Source organism: Electrona antarctica (genome assembly GCF_951216825.1).
Source record: "Electrona antarctica genome assembly, chromosome: 13".
In the NCBI taxonomy this organism is placed as follows: Eukaryota; Metazoa; Chordata; class Actinopteri; order Myctophiformes; family Myctophidae; genus Electrona; species Electrona antarctica.
Genome location: NC_136794.1, coordinates 44,103,099 through 44,119,225, shown reverse-complemented (window position 1 = coordinate 44,119,225; position 16,127 = coordinate 44,103,099).

Below are 16,127 nucleotides of genomic sequence, written 5' to 3'. Positions count from 1 at the left end.
CCGTGGAGACCCACCCCTCCCCCCATAAGAGAAGGGGATTATAGATTTTCTTTCTGTGCAGCGGAGTGTTTCCAATGAAATAACGTGGTCCTCCTGCAGATAGAGAGAGAGAGAGCGAGAGAGAGAGAGAGAGAGAGAGAGAGAGAGAGAGAGAGAGAGATCGTCCTCCTGCAGAAGTCATTAACATTTAAACCATCCGTTCTCTCGCCCGGGTATCAGCGCACCGCACGCATTACGGCACGACTGAACGCCTCATGGAAAACTATACCCAGAGAGAGAGAGGAGGGGGGGGGGGGGGGGTCTTGGGGGATGAGGGGTGCAGCATTACACATTATACATTATATAATGTATAACGATTCGAGATTTAGCCTCTTGGACCCAAAAACGAACAAATATTCAGTTCTGTCGTTGGATAAGATGTTGCCCACAATTACATGCTGTGTTGATGTTGTTACTCATGGTTACTGTTCAGGTTCTGTCTCACCACCTGTCTCACCACCTGTCTACCTGTCTCAACACCTGTCTACCTGTCTCACCACCTGTCTCACCATGTCTACCTGTCTCACCACCTGTCTACCTGTCTCACCACCTGTCTACCTGTCTCACCATCTGTCTACCTGTCTCACCACCTGTCTACCTGTCTCACCACCTGTCTACCTGTCTCACCATCTGTCTACCTGTCTCACCACCTGTCTACCTGTCTCACCACCTGTCTACCTGTCTCACCACCTGTCTACCTGTCTCACCACCTGTCTCCCTGTCTCACCACTGTCTACCTGTCTCACCACCTGTCTACCTGTCTCACCATCTGTCTACCTGTCTCACCACCTGTCTCCCTGTCTCACCACCTGTCTACCTGTCAGGCCAATTAGGAGTAGACGTGGTATGCACACACACGCATGCACGCACGCACACATGCCAGTTGTTCTTGTTGCTTAGCAACTCATTAATTCACAGACTTTCCTGGGAAAGGTGCTTTGACAAGTACAGAACTTATACCACCCACCCCCACACACCCACGCTTATTCACAGCTCTCTCTCTCTCTCTCTCTCTCTCTCTCTCTCTCTCTCTCTCTCTCTCTCTCTCTCTCTCTCTCTCTCTCTCTCTCTGTCTCTGTCTCTCTCTCTCTCTCTCTCTCTCTCTCTCTCTCTCTCTCTCTCTCTCTCTCTCTCGCTCTCTCTCTCTCGCTCTCTCTCTCTCTCTCTAACTACGGTCTGTCTATGTGGTGTTGATCTGAAACTACGGTGCTGTCCAATCAAACCGACGAGGTTCAGAGCTCATTCCTGGTGAGCTCGTTGCGTTGTTGAATGGACGGACGTCGCTGTAGCTCGCTAGCATTAGCGCTTTTGCTGCTAAGATTTAAGCTAGCGACAAAACGGACGTGCGTCATGTAAAGTCTGCCTCTGATGCACGTTTGGCCACAATGTGGCACTCAAAGTGTTAAAGCTATAGGTTAGGTGATACTTTTCGGTTTCTGGGCGGGAACCCGGCCCTTTTGGTGTTTTAAGCATTATGTTATACTTTAGCTATTGAAAAATAGCAGCTCTACAAGCTCGTAGCGTGGCACCGAGTGCCGCGCTCCGTTTTTAACTCATATCTTTGACTATGAGGTCCCTGGAACACATATTTTCAGATGGGGTCCGCAGCCAAATACAGACAATTCTGGGGGTCCTTGAAATGAAAAAGGTTGAGCACTAGAAACATTTTTCAGAAAACTGTCAAGATTTAGAATCGTCCTCAGGTCTATGGGTTAAAACAAAGTGTTTTGTTTCTTTCCTACAGGTATATAAAGCTCTCAGCGCTCCAGTGTTTTTCGGGCTAGGTGTGTAATATCCAGTAAAGAGAACGACCCTCAGGCCATGCGGGAGCACATCAAACAGTTTGATTTTTTTTGGGGGGGTCAGGGTATAGCTTTATCTTCCCTCTCCATCTCCCCCCCCCACCGCGGCCCACTCTGTTTCCTCCTCCGTAATGCAGGGTAAAGCTGCGTTCACACGGTTCGCAGACAAAGACACAAAGATTCACAGCATAATTGTGTCGCTTTCGCCCTCTGGCCAGTGGTTTGGTGTCTCTGTATAATGCATGGTATAACAAAGCCCTCTGGCCAGTGGTTTGGTGTCTCTGTATAATACATGGTAAGAAAGCCCTCTGGCCTTTGTTTGGCCAGAGAGCCAAACCACAGACAGTCTGTCATGGTCCTCAAACACGTCCTCTCTTGTGAAGAGAGCCCAGAAACGGCTGTTCTTTCTGCGCCGGATGAGAAGAGCCCAACTCCCCGCTCCCATCCTCACTACTTTCTACAGGGGAACTATAGAGAGCATCCTGACAAACTGCATCTCTGTCTGGTCTGGAAGCTGCAATGAAGCAGACTGGAAAACAGGAGAAAATCATTGGGACATGCCTTCCATCAAGGACACTGCGCACAACTGCTGTCTGTCTAGGGCCAACAACATCAAGAATGACCCCACCCACCCACACCAGGGACTGTTCACTCTGTTGCCTTCTGGCAGAAGGTATCGAAGCATTGGAAGTAAAACAGCAAGATTTTCCAAGAGCTTTTTCCCTCAAGCCATTAGACTTTAGATATCCCCTAACCTTTTCCCCCTATATGCTGCTATAAGGACTCCTGTTGTGCAATATCTGTCTCTCAATGAACTAATGGTGCTTTTTAATTTATTTATTGTTAAAGTGGTTTTTAGATTTGAATAGTATTTTAGCTCTCTTTTAACTAGCATACTAAAAGCCAGTGAAACGACATTTCGTTCTCTTATGCATTTTATGTATCTGCTGAATGACAATAAAGCTATCTATCTATTTATCTTGGTGTCTCTGTAATGTAATTCATGGTAACAAAACCATCTGGCCAGTGGTTTGGTGTCTCTGTAATGTAATGCATGGTAACAAAGCCCTCTGGCCAGTGGTTTGGTGTCTCTGTATAAAGCATGGTAACAAAGCCCTCTGGCCAGTGGTTTGGTGTCTCGCTGTAATACATGGTAACAAAGCCCTCTGGACAGTGGTTTGGTGTCTCTCTGTAATACATGGTAACAAAGCACTCTGGACAGTGGTTTGGTGTCTCTGAAAGCTCTCTGGCCAGTGGTTTGGTGTCTCTGTATAAAGCATGGTAACAAAGCCCTCTGGCCAGTGGTTTGGTGTCTCTCTGTAATACATGGTAACAAAGCCCTCTGGACAGTGGTTTGGTGTCTCTCTGTAATACATGGTAACAAAGCCCTCTGGACAGTGGTTTGGTGTCTCTGAAAGCTCTCTGGACAGTGGTTTGGTGTCTCTGTATAAAGCATGGTAACAAAGCCCTCTGGCCAGTGGTTTGGTGTCTCTCTGTAATACATGGTAACAAAGCCCTCTGGACAGTGGTTTGGTGTCTCTCTGTAATACATGGTAACAAAGCCCTCTGGACAGTGGTTTGGTGTCTCTGAAAGCCCTCTGGCCAGTGGTTTGGTGTCTCTGTAATAAAGCCCTCTGGCCAGTGGTTTGGTGTCTCTGTAATAAAGCCCTCTGGACAGTGGTTTGGTGTCTCTGTAATAAAGCCCTCTGGACAGTGGTTTGGTGTCTCTGAAAGCCCTCTGGCCAGTGGTTTGGTGTCTCTGTACAATGCATGGTAACAAAGCCCTCTGGTCAGCCGTTTCCTCCTCAGTAATGCGGGGGTTAAGAGGAGGGATGAAGCTCCGCGGATCAACAACAATCCTCGGCATTAGAGCCGCCGTGGCGCAGACACAACAGAACGGCTGTAAAACTGATACAAATAAAACAGCATGGAGGAGAACAACAGCCAGGGTGGAAGCAGTGTTGTTTTCGTCGACTAAAACTAAGACGAAAAATGTTCGTCGACTACCTTTTTCCACTGACGAAAACAAGACGGAAACTACATGAAAACTAAGCTATGATGACTAAAACTATAAGACTAAATATACTGACGATTTCATCAACAAATAAAAACTAGGCTAAAATGTTAGGAAGGGACTAGTGGACAAGAGATCCAGTATAATTAAGTCATTTTACACCTGGTTGCATGCTGAAAATAGCAGATCGGCTTGTAGATCAGCTATTTTTAGCAAGTGAAAAAAACATTCATTACGACGGCCTCAAGGCCCGCCTAAACACTTATTTAGTCGACTAAAACTAGACTAACACTAAAACATTCCAGGTGACTAAAATGTGACTAAAACTAAAATCAAAATTTGCTGCCAAAAACAACACTGTGTGGAAGCATGCAGCTAAAGGGTAGCTATTGGGATCGCAACGTTTCCGTTGAGCATTATAATCGCTTTGTTTTTTATTCTGCACACATACTGTAGCACATGAGGTGGCTCGACAAAAAAACTGTCAGTCAGTGGTGTAACAACACGTGATATTATGCCCCGGTGCAAATATTTAGTTTAGCCCGCCCCGAACGCACAAAGTGACACATGCACAAGCGCGCACAGCGCATGCAAATAGCCTTACGGGACGGAGGAGCGCGTTTCAGTATGTAGATCGGCTACTTTTGATTTGTCCTAATTTTAATAACACTTAAACTCAATGCTAGACCGGGCGGGGAGGAGGGGCCGCTTTTAGCCTCGCGTATACTTATTTCACTGCGTGGATATTAGTCTCGTCCCTCTCAGAATTCAATTTCTTTTCCCCGCAATGTCCTGTCCCATTTTTTACTACTGGGCCCTGGTTGGTTATGGCCTGGTTCCAGACTCATTTTGGTTGGCTCGTCACCACTTCGGCCGTGAAGCCAGACTTAATCTGCCTGGGGCGATATGCATTGAGAAGGGCCAGGCTTAATCTGCCTGGGGCGATATGCATTGAGAGGGGCCAGACTTAATCTGCCTGGGGCGATATGCATTGAGAGGGGCCAGACTTAATCTGCCTGGGGCGATATGCATTGAGAAGGGCCAGACTTAATCTGCCTGAGGCGATATGCATTGAGAGGGGCCAGACTTAACCCTTGAACAACAATTGACGGATTGAATCAATAAATCCAAACCTTCCGTTGATGGAATTTACGGGTTTGTTTTATTCCCTATAATCGGGAGTTTAATGTGGCATAATGTAGCAACTTTTGGCTAGTTTGGTTAACGGCCGATGTAATCTACCTAAAACCGGCCGAAATCCTCGCGTGCACGGTCGATCACACGTGGTCTTTATGTGCATCGCTGCGTAAAATGCGATATTTGGGGCTTGATTAGAGGTTCATTTGACTTAGATTTAAAAATATACGATGTTAGTTTAGCATCCCGGATATCTGACTGTGTCGCACAGTGCAAAAAAAATAGCGGATGTTATTGTTCCTTAAACCGGAAGTGCTATCGCCAGATTCAGATTTGGTCAAAATCGGCATAATGGTGAAGTTACCGCCACCATCAGGACTGGGTATAATACTATAGGATTGCCGTGTTAAAATGAGATAGTGTGTATGTCACGGATTTTTCTATTGGCATTAAAATGATGAATTAAAAATATGAATAGAGCTGGCAGAAGGCACTGAAAAGCGTGGTGGCGATGGAGCCACTTTAAAAAACCAACACACCTTCCTCAAAGCGTGGTGGCGATGGAGCCACTTTAAAAAACAAACACACCTTCCTCAAAGCGTGGTGGCGATGGAGCCACTTTAAAAAACAAACACACCTTCCTCAATGCGTGTATTAAGGAAGGCCTACTCTTGGTGGAGACTATAGTCATAACCAAGTGAGTGTAAGTGAGATTACAACGGATAGCATTTAACTGCCGTTAACAATTAAGGCCGTTCCAAAATAGCTACACTGCCATTAGTGCATAATGAAACAACGAGTGTGTAGCTTGTGATCATTAGCTGAACAGCAGGTTACACTGTTATTGTCACACAGCCCCCCCCCCCCCCCCCCCCCCTTGTTATTGTCATCTGCAAGCTCATATCGCGGGACTGAGTGCCGTGCTATGAGCTTGTAGATCTAACGCTGTGTTTTATCTCGCTTAGCCTCGTCTGTGACCTCCTGACCTCCTCGACCCACCGGGAATCGGTCACTGTTATATCGACAGTCACCAGAGTGATACTGTTATACCATCTTTTTCGACAATAACACTGTTATGGTAGAAAAAGATGTATGTCGACTAACTTTTTTCACTGGAGAAAAAAAACTAAATTAAAAACTCAGCTATTGGTGCCACAAACTAAGACTACACTTACTGATGATTCCATCAACAGATAAAAATTTGGTTTTGAAGGATCCTTCAAAACCTAATTCAAACCCTAACCCTATAGTCTAGGATTCACACTTAAAGGAGCATTCAGTGATTTGGGTGATTTGGAAAAAAACCCGGTCCACCCGGTAACAAGATGTGCACATGCACACGCTCTACAGTGGGGGAAGTAAAACAGACCAACAGCACGTGCACCAAGGCCCGCCCCACTTGATCATGATTGGAGGAAGGCCCCTCTCATCCTGATTGGATGAAGGTTTTGCCACCCAAAGCCCAAATCGAAACTAGGGTTTTTTGACCGCAGGGGCTCACTGGGGACAGGGAGGAGCTCCTTATATGGTCAGCACACTTTATAGTAGGGAGGATTATCCAAAAAATAAGAAAAAATAAGTGATAGTTGAATTAAGTGAAATCACTGAATCTACCTTTAATGGCTGTTGGTACTTTGGTAGGGCATTCCACATTTCCAGATCCACATAGTCCGTCCAGAGCCCACTGCCCACAGTGGATAACTAAAAACAGGAAAACTAAAGACAGAAGAACAGAAAGAGTCTCATACAAAGGGTATGATCCACCAAGGAATGGATATTTTAGATATGCCAGTTTTGGTCCTCCATAACAAACGCACGCACACACACACACAACCTTCAGCTCTGAGAAACCACTGTCACACAATGTTACGTACTGTACAAAGTCAGCGCACGCACGCACACATGCACAGTCGCACACACGCACACACACAGTCCTATGGTGTAAGGTGGAAAAGGCTGAGATTAATTGCCTGGCGGTTATTTTTATCCACGGTTTGTGGACATTACTGTCTGGAGACATCCTTCACTACAGAATCCATTTCCACACGCTCACAGCTAAACGAACAGTCTCTCTCTCTCCTCAGCATGTGTTCAACCTGTCACTGTGAGTACCAGGCTGTATGCAGCACGGACGGACGGACGGACGGACGGACGGACGGACGGACGGACGGACGGACGGACGGACGGACGGACGGACGGACGGACGGACGGACGGACGGACGGACGGACGGACGGACGGACGGACGGACGGACAGACAGACAGACAGACAGACAGACAGACAGACAGACAGACAGACAGACAGACAGACAGACAGACAGACAGACAGACAGACAGACAGACAGACAGACAGACAGGCTATATGCAGTATACGGTGTATATATATATATATTTGGAGTCGAGGTAGAGAGGCCAGAGAGAAAGGAGGAGACTGATGCTCACTGCAGCAAAATGCATGAGGAATGGACCGGCCTGCATTCAGAGAGAGCAGGGGTTCTTTGGTGGACCACTGGTGGTCTCCGGACCGGCCTGCATTCAGAGAGAGCAGGGGTTCTTTGGTGGACCACTGGTGGTCCCCGGACCGGCCTGCATTCAGAGAGAGCAGGGGTTCTTTGGTGGACCACTGGTGGTCCCCGGACCGGACTGCATTCAGAGAGAGCAGAGGTTCTTTGGTGGACCACTGGTGGTCCCCGGACAGGACTGCTGTCATAGAGAGCAGGGGTTCTTTGGTGGACCACTGGTGGTCCCCGGACCGGACTGCTGTCATAGAGAGAAGGGGTTCTTTGGTGGACCACTGGTGGTCCCCGGACCGGACTACCGGACCGGACTGCATTCAGAGAGAGCAGGGGTTCTTTGGTGGACCACTGGTGGTCCCCGGACCGGACTACCGGACCGGACTGCATTCAGAGAGAGCAGGGGTTCTTTGGTGGACCACTGGTGGTCCCCGGACCGGACTGCTGTCATAGAGAGCAGAGGTTCTTTGGTGGACCACTGGTGGTCCCCGGACCGGACTGCATTCAGAGAGAGCAGGGGTTCTTTGGTGGACCGGATTGCCGGACCGGACTGCTGTCAGGCAGAAACCTCTTCTCTCCGTATTATAACTTGATCACACCGCAGCGTCACGCAAATAATATCACAAGTAGCATATCTGCAAGTTCAAAACGTGGCACCAAGCGGCACGTTTTGATCTTGAAGATCTGCTACTTTTGTCATATCTTAATCAATATATCACATCTTGGATTTTGATATATTATTTTTTTAAGATGCTTGAAGGTGCTGCTGCATGCAGTGTCCAACGTTCCCGAGTTGTAGACATCAATCTGTGCCAGTGTGTGTCCTTGGCAGTTATTACCAACTTTACCATCCCCACAACGAGAGGGAATAGCCGGGCACAGACATCCATCTGTGCCCGTGTGCTTGGCACAGTGTTTAAGTTCTAAACATCGATATGTGCCAGTGTCCTTGGCACCGTCTGACAGCAGCGCACAGCCAGGAGGTATAAATCACACTTGTTGTGACGGAGAGATGAACAAGACGAAGGTATCTGTCCTCACAATAATGCTGTAGTAGGAGGTTCTGTGTTTTCTCTCGCTTAGCCTCGTCTGTGACCTGACCTCCCTGGCCCTCCGGGAATCGGTCACCAGAGTGATACTGTTGTCGAAAAATGTTTGTCGACTAGCTTTTTTCACTGGAGAAAACTAAATTAAATCTAAATTAAAACCTCAGCTATTGGTGCCACAAACCAAGACTTTAATAAACTGACGATTTCGTCAACAGATAAAAATCAGACCCGTCTGAACTGAGTGGTGGTGTCTGACAATTGGTTGTCAGACTATTGGTTGTCGGACTATTGGCTGTCAGACAATAGAGCACCAAGTCTGATGTCAATATCGGTAGAGGGCGCAAATGCACAGGTTCATGTACTTTTCATTTGCATTGTAATCCCCATAGGGGGATCTCAGATCGCCTGATATAACTGTGTTTGAAAAATAAACAAATCATCCCGGCCGTTTCACTCATATGGATATGAAGAATCAACTGACTGAGAGAAAACGCTATTGTTACTGCTACTGAATTAGTTACATTTTCGCTAGAAACAGACTGTATCATATATATGAGTGACTGACTGTTCCAAAACGATACAGAGACACCTCCCTGACAATAACACAGAGACAGCTTGTTTATTTTTGGACCACAATACAATGCTTATAGAGCGTCGCAGTCCCGCCTCCTACCCGGGACCAGGAAATGAAATCCAATGCATTATTCTCATAGACATTTCGTAAAGTATTTATTTAAAGACGGTTACGCCGCGGACAAAGCCAACTCGAGTCGTGACAACTCATGACAACACAAACAATATTTTGGACCAAACAAATAATTAGAAAGAAGAAAAACAACAAAAAAAGTGTTGTAACCTGCCGTTTTTTTCTTCTTTCTAATTATTTGTTTGGTCCAAAATATTGTTTGTGTTGTCATGAGTTGTCACGACTCGAGTTGGCTTTGTCCGCGGCGTAACCGTCTTTAAATAAATACTTTACGAAATGTCTATGAGAATAATGCATTGGATTTCATTTCCTGGTCCCGGGTAGGAGGCGGGACTGCGACGCTCTATAGTAGACGATATTAAGATGACCCTGCATGTTATTCTCCATAGAGAAATTACTTCCATGAACCAGGGGAATCGGGATGAGAGGACGCCAGGACTTCGGCGCTCTATTGGCTGTGGGACTATTGGCTGTCAGACTATTGGCTGTGGGACTATTGGCTGTCAGACTATTGGCTGTCAGACTATTGGTTGTCAGACTATTGGCTGTGGGACTATAGGCCTATCTCACAGCCCCCTTTCCACGCCCACTTCCGGTAGATAGTGGTGTCATTTAACATTAGGCATTTACACTTTTTTTCTAAATCTAAGTACATTTTAAATGTCAAAGACCAATAATAATATGAAGAAAACACAATGGTATAATAATAATAATAATAATAATAATATCTGGGATTTATATAGCGCTTTTCTTAACACTCAAAGACGCTTTACATGTGTTGGGGCCAGGGGGGAACAAGAAAGGGACAACTTTATTAGAAAAAAAACAATTAAAAGAATAAAACCAATAAAACAGTGCATATAACCAGTTTTAAAAACACATCAGCTTGGAAATGCGATGGTGAACAGGTGGGTTTTTAGTGCAGATTTGAAGGTGGGAAGTGAGGGGGCATCTCTGATGTGTTTGGGGAGAGCGTTCCAGAGGGTAGGGGCGGCCACAGAGAAGGCCCTGTCGCCCCAGGTTTTCCGTTTGATCCTTTTAGGGACCTCAAGGAGGCCAGCGTCGCTGGACCTGAGGGAGCGGGATGGGGCGTGTGGCTTGAGGAGATCGGAGAGGTAGGGGGGAGCCAGGTTGTGCAGTGATTTGTAGGTGGTGAGGAGTAATTTGAAGTCGATGCGTTGTTTGACGGGGAGCCAGTGGAGATCATGAAGGACTGGTGTGATGTGGTCTCTGGATCGGGTGGAGGTGAGTAGGCGGGCAGCTGAGTTTTGAACATATTGGAGTTTATTGAGGGTTTTTGTGGTGGTTCCGTAGAGGATGCTGTTGCAGTAGTCCAGTCGGGATGAGATGAAGGCGTGGATGAGGGTTTCAGCTGCTGAGGGTGTCAGGGAGGGGCGGAGACGGGCAATGTTTCTGAGGTGAAAGAAGGCGGTTTTTGTGATGTGGTTGATGTGGGGGAGGAATGAGAGAGTTGGGTCAAAGATGACACCTAAGTTGCGGATGCGTGGGGAGGGTTTGACAAGGGAGCCGTCGATGGTAAGTGAGAAGTCCTGAGTGGAGCGGGTGAGGGAGTCGGGGCCGATGATGATTATTTCTGATTTATTGCAGTTGAGTTTGAGGAAGTTTTGTTGCATCCAGGTTTTTATTTCTGTGAGGCAGGTGGTGAGGGTGGAGTGAGTGGCTGCGGTGATGGTTGTGGTGGAGAGATATAATTGTGTGTCGTCAGCATAGCAGTGAAATTGAAGGCCGTGGTGGCGAAGGATCTGTCCGAGGGGGAGGATGTATATGGTGAAGAGCAGGGGGCCAAGCACAGAACCTTGGGGGACACCGTGGATGACTGGGGCAGTGGAGGAGGTGCAGTTGTTGATTGAGATGAATTGCTGACGGTCAGACAGGTAGGATTTCATCCAGGAGAGGGCGGTGCCAGATAGACCAAGGGAGGAGTGGAGGCGTGAAATGAGGATGGAGTGATTGATTGTGTCGAAGGCAGCACTGAGGTCGAGGAGGATGAGGATGGAGAGGGAACCAGAGTCGGCAGAGCGGAGTGTGATGTATCGACGAGGCGGACAACGACTTTATGTTCCAGTATATATTTATTATAACTCTTAGCAGGTACAGACATAGTACAGACAGACCGGGTACCTGTCAACATCTGATAGTGCTTTACGGCACTGTCGTTAAATGTAGGCTGCTACGGGTGCCCGTGAGCCACAACCACATATCATTATTATGATGAACAATCACATTAATATATGACATCCCCCTTTTTATGTTTTTCCTTTTCCTTCCATTTTTTTTTTTTTTTTTACATGCTGTTTTTTTTTTTTTTTTCTTTGTTTTTTTTTCTTATTTCATATATAGTAATCAAAGTGCCCACAAAAAACCCACATTACATTCCTGCAATTGTCACCCTTTAAGTGCAGAGTATCAATTCATGAATCACAGATTAAACTATCAACTCATTTTCAGTCAATACCCATATCTGACAGGTGGTTTACTCTGTCTACCAGACCTGGTATGATATGAAAGTGTTTCAGATTGTTCACCAGTTGTGTTTGGTTGGTCTACAACTGTGTGCTCTGGTGAACCTGCTGGTGTTTCATGTCTGACACTTGTGTCACAGTCTTGTGTCTCTGAGTCTGAGTTCATATCAATGTCCTGTTCGTTAGTGTCATGAAAAGTTTCCTCATTTGTTTTCCGCAGATGTTTTCGGTTCCTCCTGTACTGTCTCCCATCAGGTGTACGGACAACAAAAGATCTTGGCTGCTCATGTTGGTGCAGGACCACAGCTGGCTGCCAGGTCTCTCCTTTTTGCACCCTGACATTGTCTCCTGCGTGCAAATCAGGCAAGATTTTGGTTTGCCTGTCGAAGTATAGTTTTTGCTTATCCTGTTTCTCTCTCAGCTTGCTGTGTACCTGGTCGGATCCTCTTGGAGTAAGCAGTGAGGTTGAAGTTGGCAGTTTTCCTTTTAGCCTCCTGCCCATTAGCAGCTGTGCTGGTGACAAACCTAGCCCCTCCAGCGGTGTGTTGCGATATTCCAAGAGTGAAATGTATGGGTCACCACGACTGTCCTCCGCTTTCTTCAACAGGTTTTTAACAGTCTGTATTGCCCTCTCCGCTTGTCCATTGGACTGGGCGTGACTAGGACTGGACGTGAGGTGTTTGAACTCCCACTGGTTAGCAAAGTTCTTAAACTCAGCACTTGCGTACTGAGGCCCATTGTCGCTAATTAAAATGTCACAAATTCCATTCCTAGAAAAGATGGACTTCAGTGCTACTATGACACTGTTACTGGTGGTGTTTTTCAGTTTCACTATTTCTGGGAATTTAGAGAAATAATCTACACACAACAGAAAGTCAGTCCCTCTGTAATGAAAGAGGTCCGTGCCCACTTTCTCCCACGGTCTTTCTGGAAGTGGGTGTGAAATCAAAGGTTCCCTTGGATTACTGTTCTGGTTCTCCTTGCACGTGGCACACCGAGACACCAGACTCTCAATTTGTGAAGCCATGTGTGGCCAATACAGAATGTCTCTGGCTCGTTCTTTGCACTTCACAATGCCTAAGTGAGACTCATGTATTTTGCTCAGCATTTCCTGTCTCATCTGACTTGGAACAATGAGCTTTGCTCCTTTAAACATCAGCCCAGATGTGTGTGTGACTTCCTCTCTAAAAGTCCAATAAGGCTGAATCAGTTTTGGTACTGCATTTCTCTCCTTGGGCCAGCCTTTTAGCGTGACGTCTTTGAGTAACTGCATTTCGGGGTCCTCTGCAGCTGCTGACCTGAACTTGTGCAGTTTCTCCTCTGACACTGGTAGTGTGATTAAGTTCACCTCCAAATCTTTTTCCAGTAGCTCCTCTTTCTGCTCATTGAGAAATGCGCGGCTCAGCGCGTCAGCGATGTAAAGCTCCTTTCCTGGACGATAACTAACTTTAAGGCTGTATCTTTGCAGCCTCAACAGCATCCTCTGAAGCCTCATTGGAGCTTGATGTAACGGCTTTTTAAAGATGCTCTCCAGTGGCTTATGGTCACTCTCGACCTGAATGACTTTTCCATAGACATACTGGTGAAACTTCTCACATCCATAGACAATGGCAAGTAACTCTTTTTCAATTTGCGCATACCGGCGCTGACAGTCACTGAGTGCTCTTGACCCATACGCTACCGGCTGTCCTTCCTGCAGTAGGACTGCTCCCATGCCTTCTGAGCTGGCATCTACTGACAGAGTTACTGGTTTATTCACATTATAAAACTTCAAAGTTGGAGCATTTGTGACCAGCTCTTTGAGTTTCTCAAAGCTGTTCTTTTGTGGCTCCTCCCAATGCCACTCTGTGTCCCCTTCAAGCAACTTTCTTAAAGGAGCACTGATTTCTGACAGGTTAGGAATAAACTTAGCGAGATACTGGATCATGCCATTGAACCTCATTAATTCCTGCTTGTCTTGTGGTGGTGGAAACTGTGTCACTGCTCTGACCTTTTCATCATCGGCTTTCAGGCCACTGGCGCTGAGTTTGTGTCCAATGTATTTTATTTCGTTTGTTCTGATTTTGCACTTGTCTCTGTTCAATTTCAAGTTGTTCTCCTTTGTTCTCTGCAATAACAACCTGAGCCTGTGATCATGCTCTTCTACAGAGTCTCCCCAGACAAGCACGTCATCAATAATATTTACAACACCTTCCAGACCCTCAATCATCTGAGCAATGGCCCTCTGAAACACCTCTGGTGCGGAACAGATCCCAAACGGCAACCGCAGGAACCTGTATCTCCCTATTGGGGTGTTAAAGGTGCAGAGTTTTGAACTCTCCTCATCAAGTTTGATTTGCCAAAAGCCTTTATTTGCATCTAGCACAGAGAAGTACTTGGCGTTTGGCATACGGGAAACTACTTCCTCTACAGTCAGTAATGGGTAGTGCTCCCGTTTAATAGCTTCATTCAAATCCTTTGGATCCATGCAGATACGGATTTTCTTAGGTGTCACAACAGTGACCATACTATTGACCCACTCAGTTGGCTCTATCTGCCTTGTTATCACACCCATTTTCACCATACGGTGTAGTTCCTCCACTACTCTGTCTCCAAGTGCCACAGGAATCCTCCTGGGAGCATGCACGACAGGTGTGACAGTGTGGTCAATTTGAATATGGTGCTGACCAGGTATGCAACCCAGTCCATCGAACAGATCCTCAAACTCTTTAAGGATGTCGTCCTCTTTTTTCACTTCATGCACTCTCTTCACTAAGCCTAGTTTCACACAAGTGGCCCCGCCCAGTATAGCTGGTACCTCTTCTTGTGTGATTTCAAACTCAATGTTGTGCTTTTTTCCTTTATATTCACATGTCAGAGCTCTTTTGCCCAGTGGTGCTATTTTCTGACCAAAGAAAGCAACCAGTTTGCTCTTACTGGCTCTGAGCCTGCCTCTGACGTCGAGAGCATTCAATGTGTTAACTGACATGGCATTACAGTCTGCGCCTGTGTCCAATTTAAAGGTCACAATTTTTGAATTAATTCTCAGGCTTTCCGTCCATTTTCCTTCCTTATTTTCTGATGCCACAGACTCCATCACACTGATGTGTTTTTCATGCTCCACACGGAGCGTGCCAATGAACATGTCATCTTCCTCTTCACTTTGCTCTAAAGCATTCATTCTTCTTCTGTCTTGTGGCTTCCATGAGCCTGACTGACTCTGTGATCTGTCTTGTGGCTTCCATGAGCCTGACTGACTCTGTGATCTGCACATTTTGGCAAAATGATTTTTCTTGTTACAAATCTGGCCCATAGCAGGGCATCTATTGGTTCCATGTTTGAACCCACATCGATTGCAATTTACCCCGGTCTGTTCTGCCCTTAGTTTTACTCTAAAGTCTTTTTTTCTGACCGTTTTGACAGTGTTCATTTCAACTTCTTCCGTCAGTGCTTTGACTTGAGTACTTGTTAATTCACTTGCTCTGCATATATCAATGGCTTTTTCTAGAGACAAATCTCCTTCTCTTAGCAGTCTGCCTCTCACTTGGTCATTGATTATGCCACACACAATTCGGTCACGTACTAGTGAATCATGCAGATCTCCAAACTCACAGTCTCTCGCCTTGTCCTTCAAGTCCGTCACATAGGAATCTATTGGCTCCGACTGCTTCTGAGTTCTCGTGAAGAAGATGTGCCTTATATATGCCAAGTTCTTTCTAGGCTCACAGTAGTCCTTGAACTTTTTCTTCAGCGCATCCAGTTTATTTCCCTCCGCCGCCGCGAAGACGAACGTGTTGCTAACTTTAATCGCCTCTTCTCCCGCGACATGAAGGAACGTAGCACATTGCACTTTTTCGTCTTTCTCTGCGACTCCGCTGGCGACACAGAATATCTCAAACCTTTGGATCCAGCTCCTCCAGTTTTCAGCAAGATTGCCTTGCAAACTTAGATGCGGTGGAGGTTGAAACTGGGCCATCGCGTTCACCGTTCACTTCTTCCGTTTCCCGACTTTTACTTTCTGACACCATGTGATGTATCGATGAGGCGGACAACGACTGTATGTTCCAGTATATTTATTATATTATAACTCTTAGCAGGTACAGACATAGTACAGACAGACCGGGTACCTGTCAACATCTGATAGTGCTTTACGGCACTGTCGTTAAATGTAGGCTGCTACGGGTGCCCGTGAGCCACAACCACATATCATTATTATGATGAACAATCACATTAATATATGACACGGAGGATGTCATTGGTGACCTTAAGGAGAGCTGTTTCGGTGCTGTGGAGTGAACGGAAGCCAGATTGGAAGGTCTCATAGAGGTTATTGTTGTCTAGGTGGGATTTGAGTTGAGAGGCAACTGCTCGTTCCAGTATTTTGGACAGAAAGGGGAGGTTGGAGAT